Source organism: Eptatretus burgeri, chromosome 16 (genome assembly GCF_056783735.1).
Source record: "Eptatretus burgeri isolate ZD-2024b chromosome 16, Ebu_testis_v1, whole genome shotgun sequence".
NCBI classification, from domain to species: domain Eukaryota; kingdom Metazoa; phylum Chordata; class Myxini; order Myxiniformes; family Myxinidae; genus Eptatretus; species Eptatretus burgeri.
In genome coordinates, this window is record NC_140976.1 from 17,838,351 (window position 1) to 17,865,993 (window position 27,643).

A 27,643-nucleotide genomic window follows, 5' to 3' on the forward strand; every position below is an offset into this window, starting at 1 on the left:
CCCCTCGTCCGCTCTGGTATGCGGAAACACTGACTCTGAAGAATGATGGAGCACATACAGATACAATGACAAATTAATTATTGTAAGTACTGCACAATAAAACCTGTATATTAAAAGAGTTCAAGAACAATGCTTCACTGGGAAGGGGTAATGTGACTTTCTGGCCACCCTGTATATGTGTACACACACACACACACACACACACACACACACACACACACACACACACACACACACACACACACACACACACACACACACACACACACACACACACACACACACACACACCTTCGTGTCTTTTCTAGGGTCAGCCATTATTCATCGAAAGACGAAAGGATGGTTTCACATGATTATTTCTCGTGATCATCCTGAGCTTGATTTCACTCTTTTTGGAATTACATCCCTACATTGTTTTTGCATGAAAAAAGAAATGTTTTTATTACTTTCCATTATCTCCTTGTGTCCGTGTGGTTCACGAAAATGTCCGCTGATGTTTCCAAATGTCCTTGTTCTGCAAATGATGTTTGCACAAGCTCCTCCATCATCCTTAGTGCTGGAAAAATACATCACTTTTCAAGAGACAGTAAACGGTTTTTGTTGAACCTTTTTGTTTTTGGTTTTAACATTGCCACCGAGGAATCGTGACCACTTTAGGGAGGCATTGAAGCATTTCCTCAGTTAAGAGAGTGATTGCTTCACATGTCACGTGTAATCCATTACACACGTTTAAACTTATCTGGGTAATGTAAAGCTTTATGCACACCATATATCCATCCATCCATTAGGACCATACTCTGTGCAGAGCGTTGGTGCCGCCGAAGCAGTCTCCTTGGCTATTGGGAACAATCCTGGACGGGTCGCCACTCCGACACAGTATACCAGCATGCTGGCACTCATTTTGCCGACCTCGGAAGGATGACAGGCAGAGTCAACCCCACCTGGTGTTAATTCAACAGCTGAGCGGGATTTGAACTCAGGACCCTAGGATCCCAAGCCCACTACCTTAACCATTAAGCCAACACCAGGCATACACCATATATGATACCCCTTAATAATGTACAATTGGTCAAGTGGCTCAGTGGTTCATTTCTCTGTCTGCAAATTCATACCACCACGTGGCTGCCAGTAATTTTACTCCACCGGTTAGCGTCAATGGGATGCGTGCTTTGTCTGCTGCTGAAACCCACGAGCCTGAAAGATGCCACAGCACCAGATCCGGGATAGACATGGAGTCGTCGATGCAGGGCAGAAGCTGCTTTATTGCAGCCCCAACAGTGCGCATTCAAGCCAATGGTATGTTCTTCCTAGCAATCCATCAGAATTTGGATGCATTAGTTTGGTGGTTTCCGTGGTATTTGGTGTTTTAACCCTTTGTCTCCTGACAAGACTTTAAAATTTCACCTCTTATTGATAGCTACAGGAAGAGGTGCCTTGCTTCGGTTACCCATTTGTTTACTTTTCCAACACATCATACCGAACCTGCATGAGGTGGTGAATGTAAAAATTCACAAACGCTGTGAAAGCAGCATTTTTAGATCCTCGTGGAGGATCTCTAAGTCTTACTCACGTTGGTGTTCTTGTGGACTTTTTTGTTTCACAGCCTACAGTTTTCATCGAAACTTCCTGAAACTTGGCATATATGTGTAAAAATACCCTGCGCAGACAGTAACCATCTCCGATTTTGAAAATTCCTCCTAGAAAAAAAAGTTATAACGTCAAAATATCTCCGCTAATGGAAATCGCCTAAAAATTATAGTCCGAAACTAGGCAAGCTTTTTGAATTATGTTTGTGGGAATCGAACAGGGCATTAGCAGAGATTAATTTACCGCACATATGATACATCACTATGATGTCATATCAATTTTTATTACGTCATTCATATTTTTTGACATTTTTTGTTTTTTATTCCATTTGTTTCACAGCCTACATTTTTCATCGAAACTTCCTGAAACTTGGCGGATATATGTAAAACTACCCTGCGCAGACAGTAACCATCTCCGATTTTGAAAATTCCTCCTAGAAAAAAAGTTATGACGTCAAAATACCTCCGCTAATGGAAATCGCCGAAAAAATTATCTCCGAAACTAGGCAAGCTTTTTGAATTCTGTTTGCGGGAATCGAACAGGGCATTAGCAGAGATGAATTGCCGCACATATGATACATCACTATGACGTCATATCAATTTTTATGATGTCATTCCTATTTTTTGACTTTTTGTTTCACGACCCAGAGTTTTCATTGGATCTTCGTGAAACTTGCCATGTATATGCAGAAAGCCCACGTGCAGGCAGTAACCATCTCCGATTTTGGAAATTCTTCCTAGAAAAAAAGTTGACGTCATAATATCGCCGCTAATGGAAATCGCCGATACCGTTATCTCCGAAACGAGGCAAGCTGTTTGAATTTTGTTTGCAGGAATCAAGCCGGGCATTAGCACAGATAATTTATCGCAAACCTGATACATCACAATGACGTCATATTCGTTTTTATGACGTCATCATTAAGAGGATGAGGATCTTAGCTCATTCGAGCTTGTTTTTTTATATCATTACCTCTGCCACGAAAGGTGAACAGAGGTTATGTTTTCACCCCTGTTTGTCTGTTTATTTGTCTGTGAGCAGGCTATCTTCGAAAGTTATAGACCGATTCAAATTTTTGTAAGTGATTCTTCACCATTGAGAGATAAGGTCAAAATCGATATACAGCATGATATCTCAAAATGTTGTGGACGGATTATGACATAACTTGGTGGATGAGTTGGTTTGGTGCCAAGAACAAGCCGATTAGATTTTGGTTCAGTTCCGGATGCAGATCCGGCCTATCAATGGGATACAAATCGTAAGTTCAGCCTGGCGGAGGTATGCCCTCTGCCGAGTGCCATTCTAATTATTTTGAGACATGAGGGGGTGGATGTTTAAAGTCCCTTTGGTAAACAAAGGCTTGGTGTTCGGTTCAGTGAATGGTACTGTTTAAATATTCCCATTTATGAGGTGGTTGAGGTGCGTTCCTTCTCTGCGTACCTTTGGTAAAGTTACTTTCGGTGATTTTGTTGCTCTGGCAACAACAGCTCATTTGCAAGGCATTTAAGAGCCATTTCCTTCGGTAGTCAACGAGTCAATTTTGCATTCCTTTTAATGCAGAAACGGATGACTTTTGATTGTTGGGAAGATTGTTTTCCTCGAGGTTGCTAATTGGCGACAGAAAAGAAAACGTTTTTGGAAGGATTTGAGGAAAGGATTTCAACTTTTTGTTTTTTCCTGCACAGATTCTGGTTTTCTCTCATCTCATGAAAAATGCATCAGTTATTTTGCATTTGCTTCCATTAGCCTCTGGCAATCAAGTAAAATTTTATGAACAAGACATGCACTTGACTTTTGGACAATGTGGAGGAAATGCATGCTTGTGATTTTCATGAGTGTCACTAATAATAACAATAACTAGAACTGCCACTTTATAACTGCTGGCAGTGATGACCGGGTACCCAGTCCGCGTCCGCCTTTGACTCAACGTGAGACTTAAATCATAGTCGCAATTTTCGCATTGAAAGGATAAGCGTTGCCAGAGAAAACATTATTTAATAGTGATACAAACACAGGCCTGCTTCGAGAGGGAGCGGAACAGACGAGTTTCGAACCGGGCAGCACAAAGCATTCAATTTCGTTATTACTGGCTTCCAGATTCAAATAATTAAATAATTCTGGCTGCCAAACCACACGACCGATCAGGTTGAAATTTTAAACTTTTGTTTCACATGTAGCCTAAATTATAAATATGAAGTTTCGCATATATAGAAGTAGTGGTTCCAGAGTAAACATGAATTAATATTTATCCTTCAATCTAAGATGGCGGCCAAACCATGTGACTTGTGACCTCATAATTTTTACCATGTATGCAGATATCATGGAGGATGACAGACGCAAATTTTCGCTTCGACAGGTTAAGCAGTTCCAGAGAAAACATTATTTAATATTTTTCTTAAATTCAACATGGCTGCCAAACCATGTGACCTATCAATTAGAAATTAACAAACTTGTATTCCCTACTCATGTGCAATAGGGGTGTGAAGTTTCCCTGATCAGATCAGGTGTTCTGGAGAAGAAGATGTTTGAAGGTTTTAAGGTAAATTCAAGATGGCCGCCAAACCATGTGACCAATCAAGAACAAATTAACAAACTTGAGAAAGGACCTCATGGGGAATATATGTGTGAAGTTTCGGCTTAATCTGTCTTGCCTTTCTGGAGAAGAAGATTTTTTAAAATTTATTCATTTTCAATCCAAGATGGCTGACGAACCATGTGACCTATGACATCAGAAATTTATATTCTGCTTCCAACTGGGTATTGGAACACGTTTGTAAAGTTTCGTGTTAATCGGTAAAGGTGCGTTTTTCTATCCAAGATGGCCGCGAAACCATGTGACATGTGTTGTCATAATTTTTACCATGCGTGCATACACGATGGTAGATGATAATTACAAATTTTCGATTCGTTTGGTTCAGCGGTTCCAGAGAAAACATTATTTAATATTTTTCTTAAATCCAAGATGGCGGCCAAACCGTCTAACGTATCAATTCGAAATTAACAAACTTATATCGCCTACGTGTCCCGAATATAGTTCTGAAATCTCCCCTTCATCCGACCAGCGCTTCTGGAGAAGAAGATGTTTGAAGGTTTTAGGGTTTTTTCAAGATGGCCGCCGAACCATGTGACCGATCAAGAACAAATTAACAAACTTGAGAAAGGACCTCATGGGGAATATATGTGTGAAGTTTCGTCTTCATCTGTCTTGCCCTTCTGGAGAAGAAGATTTTTAAAATTTATTCATTTTCAATCCAAGATGGCTGCCGAACCTTGTGACCTATGATATCATAAATTTAAATTCTGCTTTCCATCGTCGACCCGAACAAGTGTGTGAAGTTTTGTGTAAATCGGATAAAGTCTATTTTTCTATCCAAGATGGCCGCCAAACCATGTGACTTCTGAGGTAAATTTTTTTTACCATGTATGCAGACTTGAGGGAGGAAGGCACTTGCAAATTTTCGCTTTGATGGCTTATGAAATACCAGAGAAAACATTATTTAATATTTTTCTTAAATCCAACATGGCGGCCAAACCATGTGACCTATCACTTTGAAATTAACAAACTTGCATCGCATACATGTCACGAATATAGTTCTGAAATCTCGCCTTCATTGGACCAGCGCTTCTGGAGAAGAAGATGTTTGAAGGTTTTAAGGTTTTTTCAAGATGGCCGCCAAACCATGTGACGTATCAACAACAAATTAACAAACTTGAAAGAGGACCTCAGGGGAAATGTGCCTGTAAAGTTTCGCCTCAATCTGCACAGCCGTTCTGGAGAAGAAGATTTTTTTTTAAAAACACTAAAAAACAAGATGGCGGCCGAATTACGTCATCGATGACGTCAAAAAAAACATTTTTGACGATGAATTTTGGTGTAGATGACGCTCAGAATTTTTCAGATTTTTCCTATATGGCGTTCTACTTGACGAATTTTCACCGGTATATCGCTTCACCTATGACGTCACGAAAAATCACACGTGTTCCCCATAGAGAGCTTAGTAAAATGTATCAAACGAAAAATTTTTCCATTGCACGGTTTCCGAGATACAGATGTCCAAAGTTTATCGCTTTTTTCAAGATGGCGACCGTACCACGTGACCAATGACGTCATAATTATAACGTGATTGTGCTATCAAAAAAGATACATACTATGGTGAAAATTTCCTGTCGATCGGACTTAGTGTTCCAGAGAAAATGATTTTTAAAGCGAAAAAGGGTGCAAAATGCCGGCGGAAAAATAATAATAATAATAATAATGCGTAATAATAAACAGAAGAAAAACAATAGGGTACCCTGTACTGACAGGGTACCCTAATTACATCCCCCCCCGCCCTCCCTCCCTCCCTCTCCTGCTGGTTCTGGCACTAGAGAAAAGAACAGATTTGTACACATTTCAAATGTGTAGCCTCTGCAGAACTTCCTTCAGCTCAAATTGAACTTGAAAACCTAATTTATTCTTCTCTGTGATATCCGCTGACGCAAATTGCAATTATTTTATGTGCAGTCATGTCAAAAGGAAATAACAAAAAACACTTTTATGGTTCATTAGTATTCTTCTGCTCCACATTTGAACCTTCTTTTTTTTATTTGACGATCAAGTAAGTTTAAGACGAAAGGAACACTTGGTAATTTTTACGAAGGCATTCCGAATGTGCCGCTAAAGCAGTTTGGTAGTTTAGAAGGGGCTCGCTCCATTTGAAAGTCGGTGTCTTGTTTTTGTTGCGTTTCCTTGTGATGTTTTGTGTTTGAAAAAATATTAGTGAAAGGAAGTTTTGCTTTTGTAATTTTTTTTTCCTCCCCTCCATCTATATTCGAAGTAAATAATATGACCTGTCTCTCACCTGTGTTCTCACCGCTCGCGTGTCGTCAACCATACTTTGTGGTTGTGATAAACAACGTCTTACAATTCTCCTTATGGCATCTGCATTTACTCCCGACTCCACCGTTTATTCAGTCTGGCCCAGTCGCAAGTAGACTTTTCTCAAAGCGTTAACCTTGCAGGATGATGTCACAGCCTTCCAGTGGGTGACGCTTCAAGCCCAACCGTCATGGGATTGTGGTTGTGGTCTCCATTTATTCCATTTGTCATGGGGTTGTTGCCAGTTGTTGGTGTTCTGTGACCCTTCCTGTTCTATCAAATGCCGTTCCAGCCCATTTCATGACCCGTCCTCGATGGGATGTATATCCGCTAGTTTCTAAATCATGATATAACCATACAACTTCATACTGTCTGAATCTCATGGGTGTCGTTAATCTGAAGGGTTGATCACTGATCACATTTTTATATTTTCCAAAAGTTTTCCTGAAAATTACTTTTATTCCTTTGAATTTTTTTATTTAGATTTTATTGAGCTAAATTACAGAAATTTAGCTGATGCATATCAAATTGATTATTACTTCATGCTCTTTGTTCCTGGAGATGTGTGAAACCTTTGGGATTAAGACGAAATAACAAAACAAAACTGTTATTCCAAGTTTTGGATGTTTTATCGGTTTGTTTGTTTTTAACCTCCACCACCGAAGTTGGATGGATGTTATGCTTTCACCCCTGTCTGTTTCACCAACTATTTGTTGGTTGGTCGCTAGAGTACCCTTATTGTCGGGTTTTCCGTGTGTGTGTGTGTGTGTGTGTGTGTGTGTGTGTGTGTGTGTGTGTGTGTGTGTGTGTGTGTGTGTGTGTGTGTGTCTGCGTCTGCGTCTGCGTCTGCAACGCGAGGCTCCACAGCACAAACCAGCAAACCGATTTCGATGAAACTTGGCGAACAAGGTGCCATCTGGTCTGGGAATGTGCGCGTTTGAGTTTCGTTGCTAATCAACCACCCGTTGCTATGCGGTGGCCGAAAAACCGCGTTCACTATTTTCAATACTTGTCCCACAGTTTTGAATGTGGAGAAACGAGACTTCGGAATGAAACACTTCGAGATATTTGGAAAATTTTACTCGAGCCGATTTTTGATTTCGGTTTTATTTTTCAAATGGTAGTCCTTCAAAAATCGGGTCTCTATTTACCGTCATTTTTAATGAGGAGTGCCAGTTGGCAAAATACGCAATAGGAAAAATCTTGCCAGGCAGAGGAACAATTGTATGTGAACCAATACGTCTTGGCAATGAATCTTCATTGGTGGATCAGTCAGAATGAAAAGCATCGTATCCAACGCTTTTGATCCTAGCGGATCCCTCGTCGCCTACCGGCTTGTTTGTTTGTTTGTATGTAATGGACAGCTCTGGAGGCCAGAGGAGTCAACCGATTTTGATGAAATTGACAGGTAGGTTCATACCAGGATATAGTTCTATGCTTTTTAGCACCGTTGCTATGGACACCACCGTTGCCTAGCAACGGGACTTTTAAATTTTCGAAAAATCCTATAAAAATTATTTTTTCGAAAATCAAAAATGGGCTTCCAGGCTTTTATGCGCACTATAATGAACCTCTTTGTCAAAAATTTTCAGCCCAATCCGTCAAAAACTGTAAGACTAGTATGCAATTATGTCGCGACCACCCATGTCGCCGACCGACTTGTCTGTCTATTTGTCTGTTTGGCTGTCTGTGAGCAGGATATCTCAAAAAGTTGCGAAAGGATTCAGACAAAACATGTTGGACAGGTTGGGTACACCACAAGGACGAATTGATTTGTTTTTGGTGAAGGACCGGATTCAGGTACCAGAATGTTTTAAGTGATTCTTCACCTCTGCGAGATAGGGCCAAAAACGATATGGATGGAGTCAGCTGAAACTCGGTGGACAGGTTTGGTGTGTGATCAGGACCAAATTGAGTCGATTTTGGTGAAGATCCCAATCCACATCCCGATCCGAGATTTTCTTAAATTTTCTTAGTGATTTTTCACCGTTTAGAGATAGGACAAAAACGATATTTAAAAAAGTCGTTGGCGAGTTATTACAAAACCTGGTGGATGAGTTGAGGAGCTGACAGGAACCAGCCGATTCGTTTTTGGTTCAGGTCCGGATCCAGATCCAGCCTCTATCAGTGGGATACAAAATGTAAACTGTTCAGCCTGGCGGAAATTTGCATTTTACCGAGTGGTGTTCTCGTTTAACTTGTTTTGGTAACATTTATCGAAGGCTTGAAGAAGAGCAAACAGTTTGGGCATGCATCACCTGCATCACCTGCATCACCTGCATCACCTGCATCACCTGCATCACCTGCATCACCTGCAGGGCAAAGACATGAATTGCAAAGCTGTAAGTAAGTAGACAATGGACATATTTGCAAAGCTGTTCTGTACTGTTCTTTTGTATAGCAGCTTGGCTGCCAGGTAGCTGTCATTTCTTGGAAGCACAGCTGTGCCGCTGATGCTGTGCCCCTCTACCAGTGCATTGGTTCTCAATTCACCAACCTCAGAAGGATGACAGGCTGTCAACCCCACCTGGTGTTAATTCAGCAGCCAACAGGGCAATCCATATCTAGTGCCCAACTGTGTCTGCAGACGTCCTCCTGCAGTTGGGTTATTTCTTATTAGGAGGTTGGTCGCAGGATTTGCACTCCGGCCACCGTAAAACCCTTCATTCCGCAAAACGCAAAAACGCAAAAAAATCTGAAAACCCACTCCGTGGGAGTACCTCCTGTGCAGCTTCCCTTCACAGGGCAGCTCACCGGATGACGGGATTGGGGCAAAGCCTTCGGGACCCCCAATCTTTGATGATAGGAGGGAAACCACGGGGTAACATCCCTGGGTCAGATTGCGAGAGAGTGTGTTGGAGTGGTGCTGAAGTGTCGTCCACCAGACGGCGGTCTCCTTGGGTTAACCTGAGGCGGTCCCTTCGGGTGGGTGCCTGGAATGTCCTATCCCTAAGAGAGGATGATCACCTGTCTCTGTTATCATCTGAGCTCAAGCGTTTGGACATCGGGATTGCAGCTCTCTCTGAGGTTCGGAGACCGGATTGCGGCGAGATAATGGTGGGTGGTTACACCTACTATTGGTCTGGTCGCTCTGATGGTTACCATACCCAAGGAGTTGCTGTAGCTGTGTCCAATAAGCTGACCCCAATGATAATTGAGGTAACACCGGTCAACGAGCGTATTATGAGATTAAGGATTCGTCACTCCTTAGGTGTCATTTCCTTGGTCTCTGTTTATGCTCCGACTGAGGCGAGTGATCTCACCGTGAAGGATGCATTCTACGCCACACTTGAGTCTGTGGTTGATCAGTGCCCCAGACGAGATACACTTCTAGTCTTGGGGGACTTCAATGCATCGACTAGAACTGATAGGGATGGTTATGAGGTGTGTGTTGGACCCCATGGGTCAGGAACTATGAACCAGAATAGCACTAAGTTCCTTGACTTTGCAAGAAGTCATGGACTTAGGGTGTATGGTTCATGGTTTCAGCGCCCACAAGCTCATCGCTGGACTTGGTATTCCAACGCTGGCAGTGTGGCAAAGGAGATTGACCATGTCCTCATTGACGGTCGTTGGAGGATGATCCAGAACTGCAGGGTCTACCGGAGTGCTCAGTTCCTCAATACTGACCACAGGCTTGTTGTAGCAACTCTAAAGCTGCACCTTAAATCCTGGAGAATGGTACCATCCCAGCCGAGGCTGGATGTTGCCAAGCTCAGGGATGAGAAAGTAGCTGAGGAGTTTGCGAACAGGCTGAGTGGACAGTTGGGGGGTCTGTGTGCTTTGGGGGGTCCTGAAGAGTTGTGGAGCGCCTTCACGATCACCGTCCTTGATATTGCCGGTGGATGTCTTGGAGCTCACCGCAGGGCAAAGAAGAATTTTGTCTCTCAAGGGACACTGGATACCATTGACCAGAGTCGCAGGGCCAGGCTGAATGGCAGAGCTGAGCTGTTCAGGGAGCTGAGGCGTAAAACTGTACATGCACTGAGGGTGGACAAGGAGGCCTATGTGCGAGGAATCTGTGAGGGGATAGAGCATCACCTGTGGACAGGTGATTCTCGTCCCGCTTACAGGGGAATTCGCGCATTACGTTCATCCAAGCCCATCCCTCGGAGCACTGCAGTTCGAGCAGAGAGTGGTAGGCTCTTGACAGAGGAGTCCGAAGTGAAGGCCCGCTGGGCCGGTTACTTTGAGCGGTTGTACCAGGCTGATGCCCCAGCTGTCGAGTTGGACGTCAAGGGTGTTACAATCCCTGTTGCTGACCCTCGAATCAACTGTGGTCCACCTTCGCTTGTGGAAACACGGGCTGCGGTGAACCAGTTGAAACGGGGCAAAGCTCCAGGGATCTGTGGCATCCATGCCGAACTTCTCAAGGCTGGTGGAAATGCTGCACTCGTGTCGTTGCATGCAGTTTTGTGCTCTGCCTGGAACACAGGCATCATCTCATCTGACTGTAAGAGGGGCCTTGTTGTCCCACTCTGGAAAGGGAAGGGTGATCGCCAAGAGTGCAACAACTACCGAGGGGTGACGCTGCTCTCAGTGCCGGGCAAGGTCTTTGCTCGGATAATTCTTGATAGGGTTCGCCACCATCTGCTTGAGCACCAGCGTCCAGAGCAGTCAGGCTTTACACCAAAGAGGTCAACGATTGACCGTATCCTTGCCCTTCGTGTCCTCACCGAACGCAGACGAGAGTTTCGGCAGGGGCTGCTTGCAGCCTATGTTGATCTCTGTAAAGCGTTCGATTCAATGAATCGGGATGTCCTCTGGAGGATTCTTGGTCTTCGTGGGGTGCTACCAAAACTGATCGATCTGATGTCTGAACTCTACTCTGGTACTGAGAGTGCTGTGAAGTGTGGTGGTACCATCTCTGACTTATTTCCAGTTGTTACTGGAGTTCGTCAGGGATGTGTACTTGCCCCCACACTTTTCAGCACTTGTATGGACTGAATTCTATGGAGGATATCGGAGAGATCAAGTTGCGGTGCGTCATTTGGGAATGTCAAGATCTCGGACCTTGACTTTGCAGATGATGCAGTCATCTTTGCGGAGACTTTAGACATCCTCTTGGGGGCCCTCGAGGTGCTGAATGAGGAGTCGGAGCCGTTGGGATTACGGGTTTCTTGGGTCAAAACTAAGATCCAGGCTTTCGGTGACATCTTGGATGCTGCTGTCCTGTCTGTGTCTGTTTGTGGTGAGGATGTTGAGGTCGTGGAGAGATTCACTTACCTTGGCAGTGATATTCATGTCTCTGCTGGCTGCGAGTCAGAGGTCAATAGACGTCTGGGTCGGGCCTGGGGAGTCATGGATTCACTGGATCATGGGGTGTGGCGCTGCCGGTACCTGTGCGGGAGGACGAAAGTCCGAGTCTTCAGGTCCTTGGTACTTCCAGTCTTGCTCTATGGGTGCGAGACTTGGACTCTGACCAAGGATCTGAGACGGAGACTTAATTCCTTTGGTACCAGGTCTCTTCGGAGAATCCTTGGCCATCGCTGGTCGGATTTTGTGTCCAACGAGCGGTTGCTGAGAGAGACTCGGATGAGATTTGTTACCTGCATAGTCTGTGAGCGTCAGTTGCGGCTGTATGGACATGTGGCTCGTTTTCCTGACGCTGATCCTGCTCACCAGATTCTCTCAGCGAGGGAGTCTCATGAGTGGAGGAGGCCAGTAAGCCGACCATGTGCCTCATGGTTGCAGCAGGTTGACCATCATCTCAAGGAGATGGGGATGGGCCTGGCATCTGCCTGGGGGATGGCCAGACGGAGGCCCCCTCGAGTACCGGTGGAAAGTGGACGCAGCAACGCGCTGTTCTGGCACATACTCCCATACCTGAGGGCGTGAACTCAGGACCCAAGGATCCCAAGCCAGCCACCCTAACCATTACGCCAACACCAGGCATAAAGTACTTATCAGTACATTGTGTGGTGTGTGGTGTGTGGTGTTGTGTGTGGTGTGTGGGTGTGTTTATGTCTGGCTTGCTACTTGGGACTGCGGTGTCTTTATTTTGATTTGAGCTATTGGCTCGATGATATAGCATCTGCGGGTTCCCATCTTAGTGCTAGTCTGCTGACCTTAAGCCAGCAATAACACCCACCGAGCAACTAACTCGTAAAAATCACAAGTGGGTGGTCCTTGGCCAGTGTATAAAGATCAGTTCAAAAAGAACTTTCAAATCCAACCGTTTGTGTGCGATCGTCAATCCCGTTTGGCCGGGGGCGATTCCTGGCAAATGCGCGACATTTTAAAACTTTGCCACAACGTTTTAAACCAAATAGAAACATCCTCCAAGGTTGCAGAAATTGCTTGCTGGGCAATTGATGAAACCCATGAGTCGAGGTGGCCTCCTACTTCCACTGTCGAACAGAGTTATTCTCCTGAACAAAATATTTGATGTTAATGTGGACAACTGGACCAAGGCCCAGCAATTATTTTTTTGATTCCTCCTCCGCTTGAGGTGCCTGAGACATGATGTTTTCGGGTTGTCCTTCCAGCTCTCCTTATGTCCGTCTATCCATGATCAATTTTTGTTCCCACGAGAACTTGTGAACTGCTGAAGGGATTTTGACCAAACTTGGCGTAATTATGGACTGTAATACAAAGAAGAACTGATATTTTGGGTTCAAAAGATCAAAGGATGAAGGTTAAGTGCCCTTCAATTGAAAATCTGTGTTACTGCAATGACTTGTGAACCAATGACGAGATTTCAACCATACTTGACACACTTATGGAGTGCAATACAAAGATGAACTGAATTCAATTTTAGATTGAATGGGTCGAAGGTCAAAGGTCGTGTGACCTTTGAAAATAATTTTGAAAACCATAACTCGAGTTCGAAGCATCTGATATTTCTCATATCTCTCTCTCTCTCTCTCTCTCTCTCTCTCTCTCTCTCTCTCTCTCTCTCTCTCTCTCTCTCTCTCTCTCTCTGTCTCTCTCTCTCTCTCTCTCTCTCTCTCTCTCTCTCTGTGTGTCTCTGTGTCTCTGTGTCTCTGTGTCTCTGTGTCTCTGTGTCTCTGTGTCTCTGTGTGTGTGTGTGTGTGATCTGCCCTGTTTTTTCGCCTTTCTATCCCCTTTCACATCGTTTTTCACCTCCCTTCCTTTGTTTCCTTCTATGCATCGCTATTGTGCTCCCACCCTCCCCTCTTCGTTGGACCTAGCGCTCCGGCCTTCCCTCGCGCCGTCGTCACCCCACCCCGCCCATCTGTCCTTGTTATTTCACGGTTTGGCCTTTGGTTCATCTCTTCCCCTCCCCATCCCTCCCCCTGTTTTCTCCTCGCATACCTTTTCCCCGAGATAGAGAGAGAAAGAGCCCACAGCTTCTTTGTGGATAGCTTTTAGTTGGCAGCCCATCAACTGATCGGTTTTTTTCCTCACTGTAGCTGTGTTTATTTCCTTTGGAAACCTGTCTCGGCTCGTATTTAATTACTGCACGAGAGTAATCACTTCTCCTCCCCCTTCCTAAATATGACTTCGTATTCCCGTTATTCGGCATTTGAAGCATTAACACGAAAACATGGCGTCGTCTGTGTCGCATCTGACGACATCAGCGTCGAGGATTTGGTTATCGCTACGGGAAACATAGTAGTCGGTACTGACAAAGTTTGTGCAGCCTTGCGAATGAACAAATGTGTGGTAATCTTCGTGTCTGAGACAGAACTGGTTCACGAAATCGTATCGACCGGACTATCAACAGATGATGGACATTTCGTGCTCGTCTCCCCTCTGGACACTCCAACCATGAAGGTCATTATCTCGAGCTCTCCTCTCCTGAAGAATCAGACACTGATCTCCGAATTATCTCGTTGTGCTTCTGTGGTTTCTCAGATCACGATATTACCTTTATGTAGCCAGGACGATCGGACGAAGCATCTGATGTCTTTTCGGAGACAAGCTTATGTGGTGCTTCCTCCCTCGAACGCTGAAAGAACCTTGAACATCGTTTTAAAACTCAAAATTGATAATCATGATTACCAAGTCTACGTAACCACTGACACCCTGAAATGTTTCGAATGTGGTAATTTCGGACACTTGAAACGATCTTGCCCAAAGGCGACCTCATCAAACGATGAAACAAACCTCGTCAACAAGAATACGTCTTCTTCTTCTTTTTCCTTGACTGTGAAGGAAGCGAATCCCGTGTCTGGTAACAACCCCCAGTCCCCTCAGTCCGATCGTCCAAACAGCAAAACGAATGTTTGGGATGGTTTCACCATCGTTTCATCAAGGAAGAGAAAGAATTTACCTGATGGTCGTTTAACCCAGAAGAAGGCAGCATTTACAAACGAGGAATCTGTCGGTAATGTTCCTGCAGTTGTGACTGACGTCACTCGACAAGGCCTACCCGGAATGGACCCGGACCCCGGTACCTACGACCAACAAGTTCAGCCTACTTGCCGGTGAGGACATCGACGTCTCCCTTACAGAGACCACTTTACCTGTTATTGCAGTGAAGAAAACTGTTTCACTCGATAAAAACTCTCCTATTGGAAAGACCATTGACGGTGATACACAGACCACTAGTGATGAACCTGCTGTCACTTTGGTAAATGTTAACCCTGAATCCTTATCAGCAGGAAATAGCGAAACAAATGTTAACCCTAAATCCTTGTCAGCGGGAAATAATGACACAAATATTAACCCTGTTACTGCTCCCATCTCATCACGTGGTGAAGCTGGAAATGCAGGAAATGCTAAAATGGATGTTTTACGAGAGACACCCAAAGTACTGTATACCTCCACGCCGTTGGAGGTCGATAACACTGTTACGGTTTAGGGAAGCGAGATCTCTGCACCCGCTGATGGTGTTTCTGTTTCATCAACTCCCCCGATTATTTTCGTGACTTCACCAGGAGATGTTCCCACAATGGAAGAGCACATAGACGTGGTAACCAGTACAGATCTGTGTATCAATACTGACGACAGTATCGATATGCAGAACGGTACAAGCTTGTGTGACTCGGAAACGAAAACCGACTCTGACGAATCTGACCTGGAGCAAATAAGACTCTTCAATACACCCCCCGAACAAATAAGACTCTTCTTACAAAATACATACAGGAAACGCAATATAAACCTGACGGAATACTTTCCAGATCTACCGTCCTTCCTTGAGTGTGCTCAGGATATCGTACGTAAGCCTGACTTATTCGGTTTCCACCAGACACACTGTCATCGCTTAAAAAAACTGATTGCCAAGGCGTAAAGGGATCCTAATCAATTATCCTGCTTCTGATCTTATTCTTAGAAACTATTATTTTCCTCATGGCCAGTTTCAAGATTGGAATAATAAATGTTTATGGTGGTGGGAGTCCGCTCCGCAAGATCCAAATTAAACAGTTGGTAGAGGTCAATGGTCTCGACATAGCTTTGTTACAAGAGACCCATGCTGTCCGATCTGTTCAGGCTCAGTGGCGACTCTTTATGGACAAGGAATGTTTCTTCAGTAACAACTCCACGTCGAAGGCAGGCATCATGTTTGTCTTAAGGCCCGGTCACACCTTGACGTTTTAGCCAACGTATGCCGATTTTTGAATTTTTTTTCTAAAACGCTGGCACACGTTGAATACGTTATGGGTAAGTTTTGATAACATTGAGAGCACGCTGAAAAACACTGCCATACGTTGTTGTACGTTGGCTTTAAACGTTGTACTTTTCGGTTGTCCTCAAATTTTTTCATGCTTGAAATTTCACGACGTATGCCGGCGTATGACTCACACGTTCCGCTACGCTGGCCACAGGTTGTATGCACGGTCTGCGATCGTTGACAGACGTCAACACATGCTACTTGTAAGTTAATCATAAGTTGAGACACGCCGAGGTAATGTTTCGCGTACCCGAAACTTATTTCTAACCTATGATTAACGTGTTGTTGGCACGTTACGCGATCGTTGCCACACGTCGACAGACGTTACTTTTAAGTTACTCATAGGCTGAAAGACGTCGGTATAATGGATCGTCCTTGCATCAGCGTCCACGGCCACGGCCAGGACACTTATTTGCAGCATTCTTCAAACTTTTCTTGGGCATGACGAGGATGTTCACACTTCGATGTCTAGCTTGGCTATGATTCCAATTGTCCATCGGCAGCGTCTATTTAAAATAGTCGAGTTTGAGCGTTTTAACACGTTCAGAAGAAACGCTTCAAATTTCAAAACCCCAGCGTCAAAAAACAAAGGCGAGTGACAGAAATTTAAATCGTTCATTGTAAACAATGAAAATAGCTGAGTGGTACCGTTTAAAAGTCGTTGAGTGTAAAAAAAATCCAATTGTTGAGCGCAAGCGTCTACTTTCAATAGTGGAGATGCAGCCATTTAAATCGTTGAGTTTATCATTTAAATCGTTAAATCGTTAAACGCAAGGACGATCCATCATAACCCACACCCTCCCCCTCACACTCACCTACTACTGCCAACATGAACAAACTACTACTAATACTAATACTAATACTGATACTGATACTGTTACTGCTGACATGGACATCGACTCAAAAAGGACTCGAAAACACTGTTGGGTTCCCCTTTTATGAGCAGCATTTTTATATACCAATTCCCAAAACCGCTGGGAACACTTCTTGATATGGCAGTTGTAACCTAGAAACACGTTCATTTTTTTTTTTTGTCGACCGGAAGACGTCATTGGAATACGTCTACATACGTCGATGTGTGTTGGGACTACGTAAAGAATTGGCTCAAAGCACGTCAAACATAAGTTAGGAATAAGTTTCGCGTAAAAAAGACATTACCGCGACGTGTTTCGACTTATGAGTAGCTTATAAGTAGCCTTTGTGGATGTGTGTAAGCGTCCACATATCGAGTGTAAAACTTATCCCCATCGCATGCGGAACGTGTGTCATACGCCGAGTACGTCGTAAAATTTTGAACATGTTTAAAATTTCTTGACGTACTCCACTTACTACGACGTATGATAGCGTACTTTAGCGTTCTACTCACGTATACCAAACTTACTCATACCGTATTTGACGTGCCCCAACGTTTTAGACACATTTTTCTTAGGTCGGCATACGCTGGCAAGATCGCCAAGGTGTGACCGCGATGTTGACACTTCCATTTCTACGGCAGTTATGATTTGAATCGTTGTGCGTCAGCCTTTTAATAGGCTACATCACGACATCGTCGGTGATGCGTGCAACGCGCTATGCCTAAGTTAGACTATCGTTGGGCATCGGTTGTGTAGGTCGACAACAGGTTCAGCATTCGTTGGTATAAGTTATCTATAACACAACGAAACGTTCTGTGTCCGTTACCAATGCGTTATACATGAGACCAAGTCGCTATGAATACGTCCGAATCTTTAAAAAAAAACATCAAAAGTTCAACGTAAGCCAGCGTTTTAGATACATTTTAATACGTTGCCATCACTGGCTAAAACGTCAAGGTGTGACCGGGCCTTTAGGGAAACATTTCCATCCTTCCTGCCTTAAATTTATGAGTATTATTGATGGACACCTTGCCTCCGTGACCTTCTCTTTCAATCAGGTCAAGTTCACAATGCTCAATGTGTACGCTCCAAGCAAAAATGACGAGCGGATCTTCTTTTTTTGCCGAACTGAGAAAATTCCTGCAAACACTGGATTTGCAGACTTGTCTAATGGAATGGGCCGGAACCCCAACCATGTACCGCAAAACTTTTTGCGAACATCATTGCGAAATATAATCTTCATGATGTTTGGCGCGTGCAGCACCCTTCTGATCGGTCTTATACATGGTGTCGTTGTTTAAACAACCACATCTAAATTGTGAGGCTTGATCGCATCTATGTAAATTCTCATTTATTACAGGAGTTTATAAATCCGATATCGTGCCTTCTGGTTTCTCTGACCATTCCCTAGCTCGAGTCTTTATTTAACTCTCTAAACCAGGTCCAGGGAGCTCTCATTGGAAATTCAATAACAGTTTACTGGAAAACCTCAACTTCATTCAGGCCTTTGAATCCTTCTGGACGGCTCTCCTAGAACAGAAGCTCAGCTGTTCCGTTAACCCGTTGATATGGTGGGATTTAGTAAAAGCCCAAATTAAAGGGTTCTGTCAACAGTATCGTTTTTTTTATCAACAAGGGCTGACCATGAAGTTAACAAAATATTACAGTTAGAGATTTTACATCTCCAACGGGTCATCGGACAAAATAATAGGAACATACAAAAAACCTTAACTGAGAAACAGTCCTTATGAAAGGAAATAACCGAGAGGAATGCACGTGGGGCCTTAGTTCGGATGAGGGTGGGACACCTGAATGAGGCAGACGTACCAACCAAGTACTTCTTTTCCTTAGAGAAACGTCTTCCCAGTAAACAGCTTTCTCAGCTGCGATTAGCAGATTCATCCATTACCTTTACACAATCAGAAATCAAACTTTTCGTGAAGGAATACTTTTCGAAAATATATTCCCTGGAACAAATAAATCCTATCAGTGTCGCCTCGATCTCCGTAGGCCTGACAGTGTTGTGTGAAGATGGACGTTCCCAACTGGAAAGACCCATCACCTTGGATGAACTTGGCACTGCCCTCACGGCCTTGCCATTGGGAAAGCACCTGGATTGGATGGATTTACAACCGAATTTTACAAGAAGTTTCGGCACTTATTGGGTCCAGAACTTGTTAACACCTTGAACGCAAGCTGCCAGCTTGGAGAGCTACCTCGGAGTTGCCGACGAGCTCTTCTTACCCTCATCCCAAAAAAGGGAGACATGCTGAGTATTGAAAATTGGCGTCCTATCTCCCTGTTATGTACGGACTATAAGGTATTTTCAAAAGCCCAGGCATCGCGACTTACTCCTTATTTATCCTCGTTGTTGAAAGAAGACCAATGTTACTGTGTCCCAAAACATTCCATCTGTGACAACATCTCCCTTGTGAGGGACATCATTGAACTGTGCAAGGAAAACCCCAAAGATTTAGGACTTCTTCTCCTTGATCAGGAGAAAGCCTTTGACCGTGTTGACCATCGGTACCTTTTCGAAGTACTTGCGCGGTTTGGACTTGGTTCAACCTTCATCTCATATTAAAATACTATACAATAATATTTATAGTGTGCTTAAGATAAACAATGAACCTGTTGCACCTTTGTCTATTAACAAGGGAATTAGACAAGGTTGCCCTCTTTCCGGGTTGCTTTATGCTCTCTCCATCGAACCCCTACTGGTTTCTTTGCGCTGTAGACTAACAGGGTTTAGTTTGTCCCAGCTTGAACGGCCCATCAAGGTACTGGCATACGCCGATGACGTGTGTGTATTCGTACAAGATATCAATGACGTTAACATCGTTCGTTATTGTTTGTCCTTATTTGAAAAGGCTTCTTCAGCCAAAGTAAATTGGAACAAAACGAGCGCCTTTTGGCTCGGTCTGTTGTGCTACTTGGCGCCAAGACTTCCTGCTCCACTGTCATGGGCCAATGATGGTGTGAAATACCTTGGAGTGTTCTTAGGTAATAATACCACAGTAGCAAAAAATTGGGCTGGTCTGCTCGAGTTTGTTGAGGGTAAACTGCAAAAATGGAAATGTGTGATCACACAACTGTCATATCGTGGAAGGGTCTTGGTCATCAACACACTGGTGGTCTCCACCTTATGGCACAGGTTCTTCTTGCTGCATCCTCCAGCGGCGTTGCTTCAACAGCTCCAGAAGTGCTTCGTGTCCTTTTTCTGGGACGGAAAACACTGGCTGCGACCTGGGGTCCTCAGTTTACCACTGACCGATGGAGGACAAGGCCTGGTCGACATACAAGCCGGCTAATGGCCTTTCGACTCTCGGTTGCTCTTCGCATGCTATACACGCGACCCTCTCCACCATGGTTCAATGTCGCTCGTCACCTTTTGCAACAGGCTGGGAGGCTAGGCTATGACCACTCTCTTTTCCTGATGGACCTTTCCAAAATCGACACATCCCCCCTCTCTGGTTTCTATCAGAGCATACTAAATGCGTGGCAAACTCTGACAATTACAAGAGCTACACATTCTTACACAAAACAGATGTTTCTGGAAGAACCTTTGTTCTACAACTCCCTTTTCCATGATATGCCTGCTGATAGGTGTTTTATTCAACGCTTTACCGACATGGGCGTTAAATCTGTCGCAGATCTTCTCAGCCCAAACGGCAACTGGATCAGAGCTGATGCATTGGCAAGCCTGGTCAGTGTGCGATCCTCTCGAATCGTGGCACGCATATTAGGTAGTGTGCTTTGGACATGCACACAGCTCTTACCTGCTTGGGAGCAGGACCAGCAAAGCAATGAACATAATGCACATCAAATACCTTCTTTCTCTACCTTTACTGAACTCGTATGTGCTTTTTCTCTTGCCAGTCCTCTTCCTTGTGCCCCTTTTAACGTAGGCTTCAATGTCCTTCCCAAACAAAAAGACCTTTATTTGGGTTGTGTAAAATTTATTTCGCAACGGCAAATAACACAGCAGAGGGTTCGATGGAGAGAACTCTTACCTTGTTCTCCCCCTTATTTTCCTAACTGGAAAGGTTTTTATCACCCTCCTGTACCACCATGACATGGTGACCTCCAATGGAGAACTAGTACACTGGATCCTTCCTTCTAATCACTTGTTACACCATTTTTCAAATCTGCTTGTAGATGAATGTCCTTTTTGTAAGAAATCTGAAAACCTTTTTCACATCTACGTTGAATGCCAACGGTTGGCACCTTTATTTATTTTACTTCGGAATTGTTTTGTGAGGTTTGGTTTGTTTTTTAACACTTGTGTGTTCATCTACGGATTGGATATCCCACACAAAAATTCCAATGCTGTGTTTACGTGCTTGCTCAGGCAAAGATGGCAGTATATAAGTCAAGGAAAGGAAAACTTGATGGTGTTGGAGTAAATTACGAAGATGCTTCGTTTTTGTTCCAAAACCTTGTAATAAGTCGTGTTAAATTGGATTTTGCTTTCTTTTCAGTAACTGAAGATTACCGCAGTTCGAATCAAAATGGTGGATAAAGGAAGTTATTTACAAAGTCCGAGAGAAATATCTATCCTTTTGTGAAATGTTTTGTATATAATCCACCCGATTCATCCTTTCCTTTCTTCAGAAATTGTTTCTTGGTTTTCTTTCTTTCTCTGACATGAAAATGTAACTCCCATTTGGGGGCTTTCTTTTCTATTTTTATAATAAAAAGATAAAAAAGTCTCTCTCTCTCTCTCACTCTCGCTCTCGCTCTCTCTCTCTCACTCCTTATCTGTCTCTGTCTCTGACTCTGCTTCTGTTTGTGACTCTCTCTCTCTCTCTCTCTCTCTCTCTCTCTCTCTCTCTCTCTCTCTCTCTCTCTCTCTCTCTCTCTCTCTCTCTCTCTCTCTCTCTCTCTCTCTCTCACAGAGTCACAAACAGAAGCAGAGTCAGAGACAGACAGATAAGGAGCGAGAGAGAGAGCGAGAGCGAGAGTGAGAGCGAGAGAGAGAGAGAGACTTTTTTTTATCTTTTTATTATAAAAATAGAAAAGAGCAAGATGGGTCTGGTCTTCTTGGACATTCCTTCACACCAGGTCTCATTGTTTGCTATCTCAGATCGAGTAGAGTTGTTGTGTGGACTGCAACTTCGACTTTGTAAAGAAATTCACTTGTCCAGGTATTTCTTTGAAAAGCCATATTTGTTTCCAAAGGGTGGCAGCCATTCCAGTCCATTTCACTCCAGCATAGATAAAGCAGTCATTTATCTAAAGTAACAGGAGATCAAAAGGATTTATTCAAACCGACAACTTCTTGCACAGTGATATTGTGTTGAACAACAAAGCACATGTAATTGATTTCTTTTCAAGTTATTCTGTGTTAATTCACAGATATTAAACATTTTGTTGACTTGGATATTATTTCTTGCTTTCGTGATGAAGCTGTTGGTTCTTGATGGCTGGTCTCGTTGAAACGTGCAGCCTGCGCGAGACCAGTGCAAATCTTTGCGTACCAGTGAGTTTTTGGTCATGCTTGTTCAGCTGGTGAATGGGAAAAATGTATAAATAGATGTAACCTTGCATATCTTAATTAAAACTTGTCCATTCATTAATGCAACCCTACCGTATGTTTGGCTGCACTCAGGGCTTCTATGAATGAGCTCGTGAATATTATGGACAGACAATCTCGAAACTGAGCGATGGATACACATGTACACAGGGTATTTCCACGATGGAGCCCTGCATCAAACCTACCATCCAGTGACCCACATTTGACCTTTAGCTTTCTGAAATGCCATTATTGTGAGGGATTTTCACAGTGAGCTTTTTACATTATACTCAAAAGTTGTTCGATTCAACACGGAATGAGGAAAGTTTATCTCAACAGTGGTTGTTCTTTTCCTCGACTAAACTTTTGGAGCTTATATTTTAAACTGCATTGCTGTTGACCATAGTAGTTATTAAAACAGTTCCATAACCAAAAGTAATGATTTCAAGAGACATAATGAAGCTTCGTTTAGCCAAGGGCAAATCCTGTTTTATTCATGATGATGATAATGATTCGTTTCTTATTATATAGTCGCATTATGGGAGCGCAGAGTGGGAGAATGAATTAGTACTGAACGCCAGTCGGACATTTCAAGTCAGTTTGGCATTGGCAAGGGTCCTCATTATGATAGGTGCTTGACCGTATACTCACTCCACAGACATGAATTTGTAATTTAGCCCTACCGGCACAAAGAGATGGTCTTCTTGAACAGATACCATTCAATTTGTATCCTCCTCAAGTGAGTGCAAGCAAAATAGACAACCAACGTAATCCATTCCAGCTTCCCCCCCCCCAACATCTCCTCTTTCTGTCTCTGTCCCTTTCTCTCACCCAAGATCTGCTCCTCTCCACCTCTCCTTCGATCTCTCCCCCTTGCCTCTCTGTCCCCATTTCTCTTTCTTTCTCTTTTTCTCCCCACCGCTTCGCTATCTCTCCTCATCCCCATACTGTATCTCCAACTTCTCCCTTGTCTCCCCATCTCCTTCTCTGTCTCTCCCCATCCCATTCTCTGTCTCTCCTCATCCCCTTAACTCTCTGTCTCCCCATCCCCTTCACTATCTCTCCCCATCCCCTCAACTGTCTCTCCACATCCCCTTATCTGTCGCTCCAACCCCTCCCTTGTCTCCCCATCTCCTTCCCTGTCTCTCCCCATCTCCTTCGCTATCTCTCACTATCCCCTTATCTGAGTCTCCAACCCCTCCCTTGTCTCCCCATCTCCTTCCCTGTCTCTCCCCATCTCCTTCGCTGTCTCTCACCACCCCCTTATCTGTCTCTCCAACCCCTCCCTTGTCTCTCCATCTCCTTCTTGGTCTCTCCCCATCTCCTTAACGGTCTCTCCCCATCTCCTTCTCTGTCTCTTTCCATCCCGTTCTCTCTCTCTCCCCATCCCCTTAACTCTCTCTCCCCATCCCCTTAACTCTCTCTCCCCATTCCTTTCACTATCTCTCCCCATCTGCTCAACTGTCTCTCCCCATCTCCTTCACACGTTCTCCCCATGCACTTTTCTGTCTCTCCATCTCCTCTAATGTTTCTCCCCATCCCCTTTTCTGACTATCCCCATCCTCTCCCCTTTGTTTGTCCCCATCTCCTTCGCTGTCTATCTCTCTATTCCCCCACCCCGCTCACTCTCTCTCCCCCCTCTCTCTTTCTTTTCCTCCTCCCCCCTCTCTCTTCCTTTGTCTGTCTTCCTCTCTCTCTATCTCTCTCTTCCTTTGTTTCTCTCTCTCTCTCTCTTTGTCCCCCCCCCCCAGTCGGCATTGTATGACAACGTGGCTTTATCACGCATCGCTTGTATATTCTGACATGAATCCATCGCTGTTGTTTCCCGCCTCATCATGCATAGGGACACGTGTCAGCTCTTATCACTACTCCCAAGGAGAAATCAAAACGTTTGCCGAAAAGACAATGAAGATTGATAAGGAAACCGATAGCTTGGAGTAAGGTGGAGTAGACTGCACCAGTTAATATAAAAACCTTGAAATACAACCGTGGCCTCTATATAGATGTAATGCTCTGCTCATAAGCTCTGGTTGTGTCATCGCACAGACCCTGACTGACTATCGTCAATGACTGATCAACTAGCAGATACCCTCAGAGGCCAAAAAGCTGTTAACCCCAAAAACACAATTTACAGTGAGCCTGGACCCCTTGCCAGGTGATTTGCTCTCGCCCTATAATGGAGAATTGCTTTCTGCCTTGCAGGAATACCGGCTATGCTGCTCCTGTCCACAATCAGCCTGGAGTTTGAACTGCTGCAAAACGACCTGCAGTGCCAGCCACAGCAGGAGTGTGGCTCAAACCGTGTGGAGGAACCTGCACCCCCACCGGCTTGCTCACAGCCCATCTACATATTGCGTACACACAAAGAGGAAGGGGAGAAGTGGGGTGGATTGGGTGGGGGAGATAATAACTGAAAAAAAACTGCAATGGAATAAGGAATGGAAGGAGATGGGAGTGAAGGTAAAATATAAAATGCAAGGTTATTGGTTCAGCGAAATGGCGATTTAAAGTTATTTATATTCGGAAAAATTGGCAAATTATAGTAATTACTTTGCTGATGAAATATTTTGCCTTCTTAATGTTTATAATACTGTATGTGGATGACTCGTAACACGATGTGTAGTTCACTCAAAACAACTGTGTATGTGCGTGCGTGTGTCCGTGCCTGTTTTTACACCCTCGCCAGAGGAGAGGGTATTGCATTTGTGTCTGTATGTCTGTCTGTCTTTTACTTGGCGAAATAATTTTTGCGAATGATTTTGGTCTGTTTGTTACACATTTGTCTGTCTGTCTGTCTGTCTGTCAGATGATTTTTGGCCACAGTTTTCAAGCAATCGTTCTGAAATTCCTTGTGTATGGAAGTGACTGGCCAAGGACAGCAACATTTAACTTTGGTGAACATCTAGATTCCGGATCTGACTACTAGAATTTTTTTAAGTGAGCGATAGGCACAAAATGATATGCAGCACAATTATTTGTGGATGGATTGGATTCAGACGAAACTTGATGGACAGGTTGGGTGTGTGACATGGACGAATTGATTCAATTTTGAGAGATGGGGCCAAAAACGATATTGCATGAAATGTCAAAAAGTTGTGGACCAATTTGAATGAAATGTGGTGGACATGTTGGGTTGGGTGTTTGACAAGGACCTTTGACAAGGATTCTATTTTATTGAAGATCTGAATCCTTATCCAGATCTGAGAATTTTTCGAGTGATTCATCACCATTGAGAGATAGAGCCAAAAAGGATAAATGTATTCCACAATATCTCAAAAGGTTATGGATGGATTCCGCCGAAACTTGGTGGACAGGTTGGGAATGCAACGAGGAAGAATTGCTTCAATTCCGGTGAAGATCCGACTTCGAATCCGGATACGACGAGGAGGATGAGATTGGGACCATACTCTGTGCAGATCGTTGGTGCTGTTTAAACAGTCTCCTTGGCTATTGGGCACAATCCTGGATGGATCACCACTCCGGCACAGGATACCAGCAAACTGGCACTCATTTTGCCGACCTCAGAAGAATGACAGGTCGAGTTAACCCCACCTGGTATTAATTCAACAGCTGAGTGGGATTTGAACTCGGGACCCTTAGATCCAAAGCCCACCACCCTAACCATTAAGCCAACACCAGGCATATACGTGATTCTTCACCATACTTCACCATACTTCACCATACTTCACCATAAGTTCACCATACCAATATGAGAGTTATTTAATTTATAAGTGATTCTTCACCATTGAACTATGGGGTTAATAGTACAGGCATTTTACCACAAATATTTGGTCAACCTCCCACAAATTGCAACAAAAGCAAACTCAACAGATTTTGATTCCTGGATATGTCCTCAGTGACATCAAAAAAGTCCTAAGGGATCCTCCGGGGGGAAAGTCCTGAAATCATGGAAATCCAATATGGCCACCACTTGGCTTTGGGGAAAATGAGAAAATTGTAAAGATTGATATTTTAATATGTAAATATGTTTTTCTGCATTCTAATTGTTTCTAGTTATTGTGAGTATATTGATATAGCAGAATAATTATAAAAAAGTGAAATGTATTGAGGGTAAAATAAAAAAAATTACAGCTTTTTTGTCCAAAAATGTCAATTTTTTTGTCCCGAAAAAAAATATTTACCTGATACTGATTTTGGCTCCTGGACAAAAAAAATAAGAAACGTTGAAGACACAAGATGAAATCAAGTCTATGGCAATACAATATAATTATGTAAACCATTGACACTTGACAAAATTCACAATTCCACTCGGGGCAATCACATCTGCCTGACGAAGGTTTCGAAATGAAAATGAAAATTCGCATTAAACTCAGAAACTACATCCATTATAAACTTACTATACATGTTGAGAAAAATCAAGCGTATTAAAGTGAGAACTCGACAATGTCGTCATCATCCTCATCATTGTCACATGGAGTGTTTGTGCAGCCAGAGCCCCTGCAGTTTCCACAAGCTGGAGTGCACTCAATGTTGTGCTTCTTGCATGTGCATCTCATGGTGCTACATTCAGCCTGGCAGTTGCACCTAATGACATGTAACATCTTTTCAGGAGCTGGAGCTGTTGATGTCTGAAGTAGCACAAAACCCTCGTCACACTTCTGCCAACCCCAGTCTGTGGAAGAAGTATGCAAGTCTGACGTCTTGAAATGAATCAAAGACCACCTTCAGAAGCATGCCGAGTCTGCAAAGATATCTTCTAGAACTTCAGCGCTCTGGGTTCAGTATATGGACATGCTAGACATTCTACGCAAATACATCCGGGCAGAGCGCACTGGGAACTGGGCAGTACATCTTCAGGCCATCCAGGAAATGCTGCCTTACCTGGCAGCCTCGGGCCACAACCTGTATGCCAAATCTGCGAGGGTGTATCTGCAGCAGATGTCCAACCTCAAAACTCAACATCCCAATGTCCAACAACGTTTTGATGAGGGGTTGTATGTGGTTCGACAAAGTGATCGCCTATGGGCAGGTCTTTCATCTGACCTGATCATCGAACAAGTTCTGATGAGAAGTTTGAAGAGCAGCGGGGGGGGGGGGGGGCTCACACGAGGGTGAGGAATGACAGAGCAACAACGGCTGGTATGGCTACTATCAATGCCTGCCTGTGCAGAAATAAACCAGGCAATGCAGTAGCTCACAGGTGTGAACTACAACACTGGAGAGCATAATTAGGACATGACCAAGGCAAGACAATCTCGTGACTGGAAGGAGACATTATCAGCTCTTCAGTA

At 43.9% G+C, this 27,643-nt stretch overlaps 1 long non-coding RNA gene across 1 annotated transcript in view; it reads left to right on the top strand.

The window, feature by feature from the left end:
• The window catches only part of LOC147010620 (uncharacterized), a 72,316-nt gene extending 45,518 nt beyond the window's left edge, over positions 1–26,798 (top strand). The window contains exon 7 of the long non-coding RNA XR_015052153.1: positions 24,594–26,798. This is a non-coding gene — a long non-coding RNA (uncharacterized LOC147010620). The remainder of the gene's footprint in view (positions 1–24,593) is intronic.
• Positions 26,799–27,643: the final 845 nt, after the last annotated feature.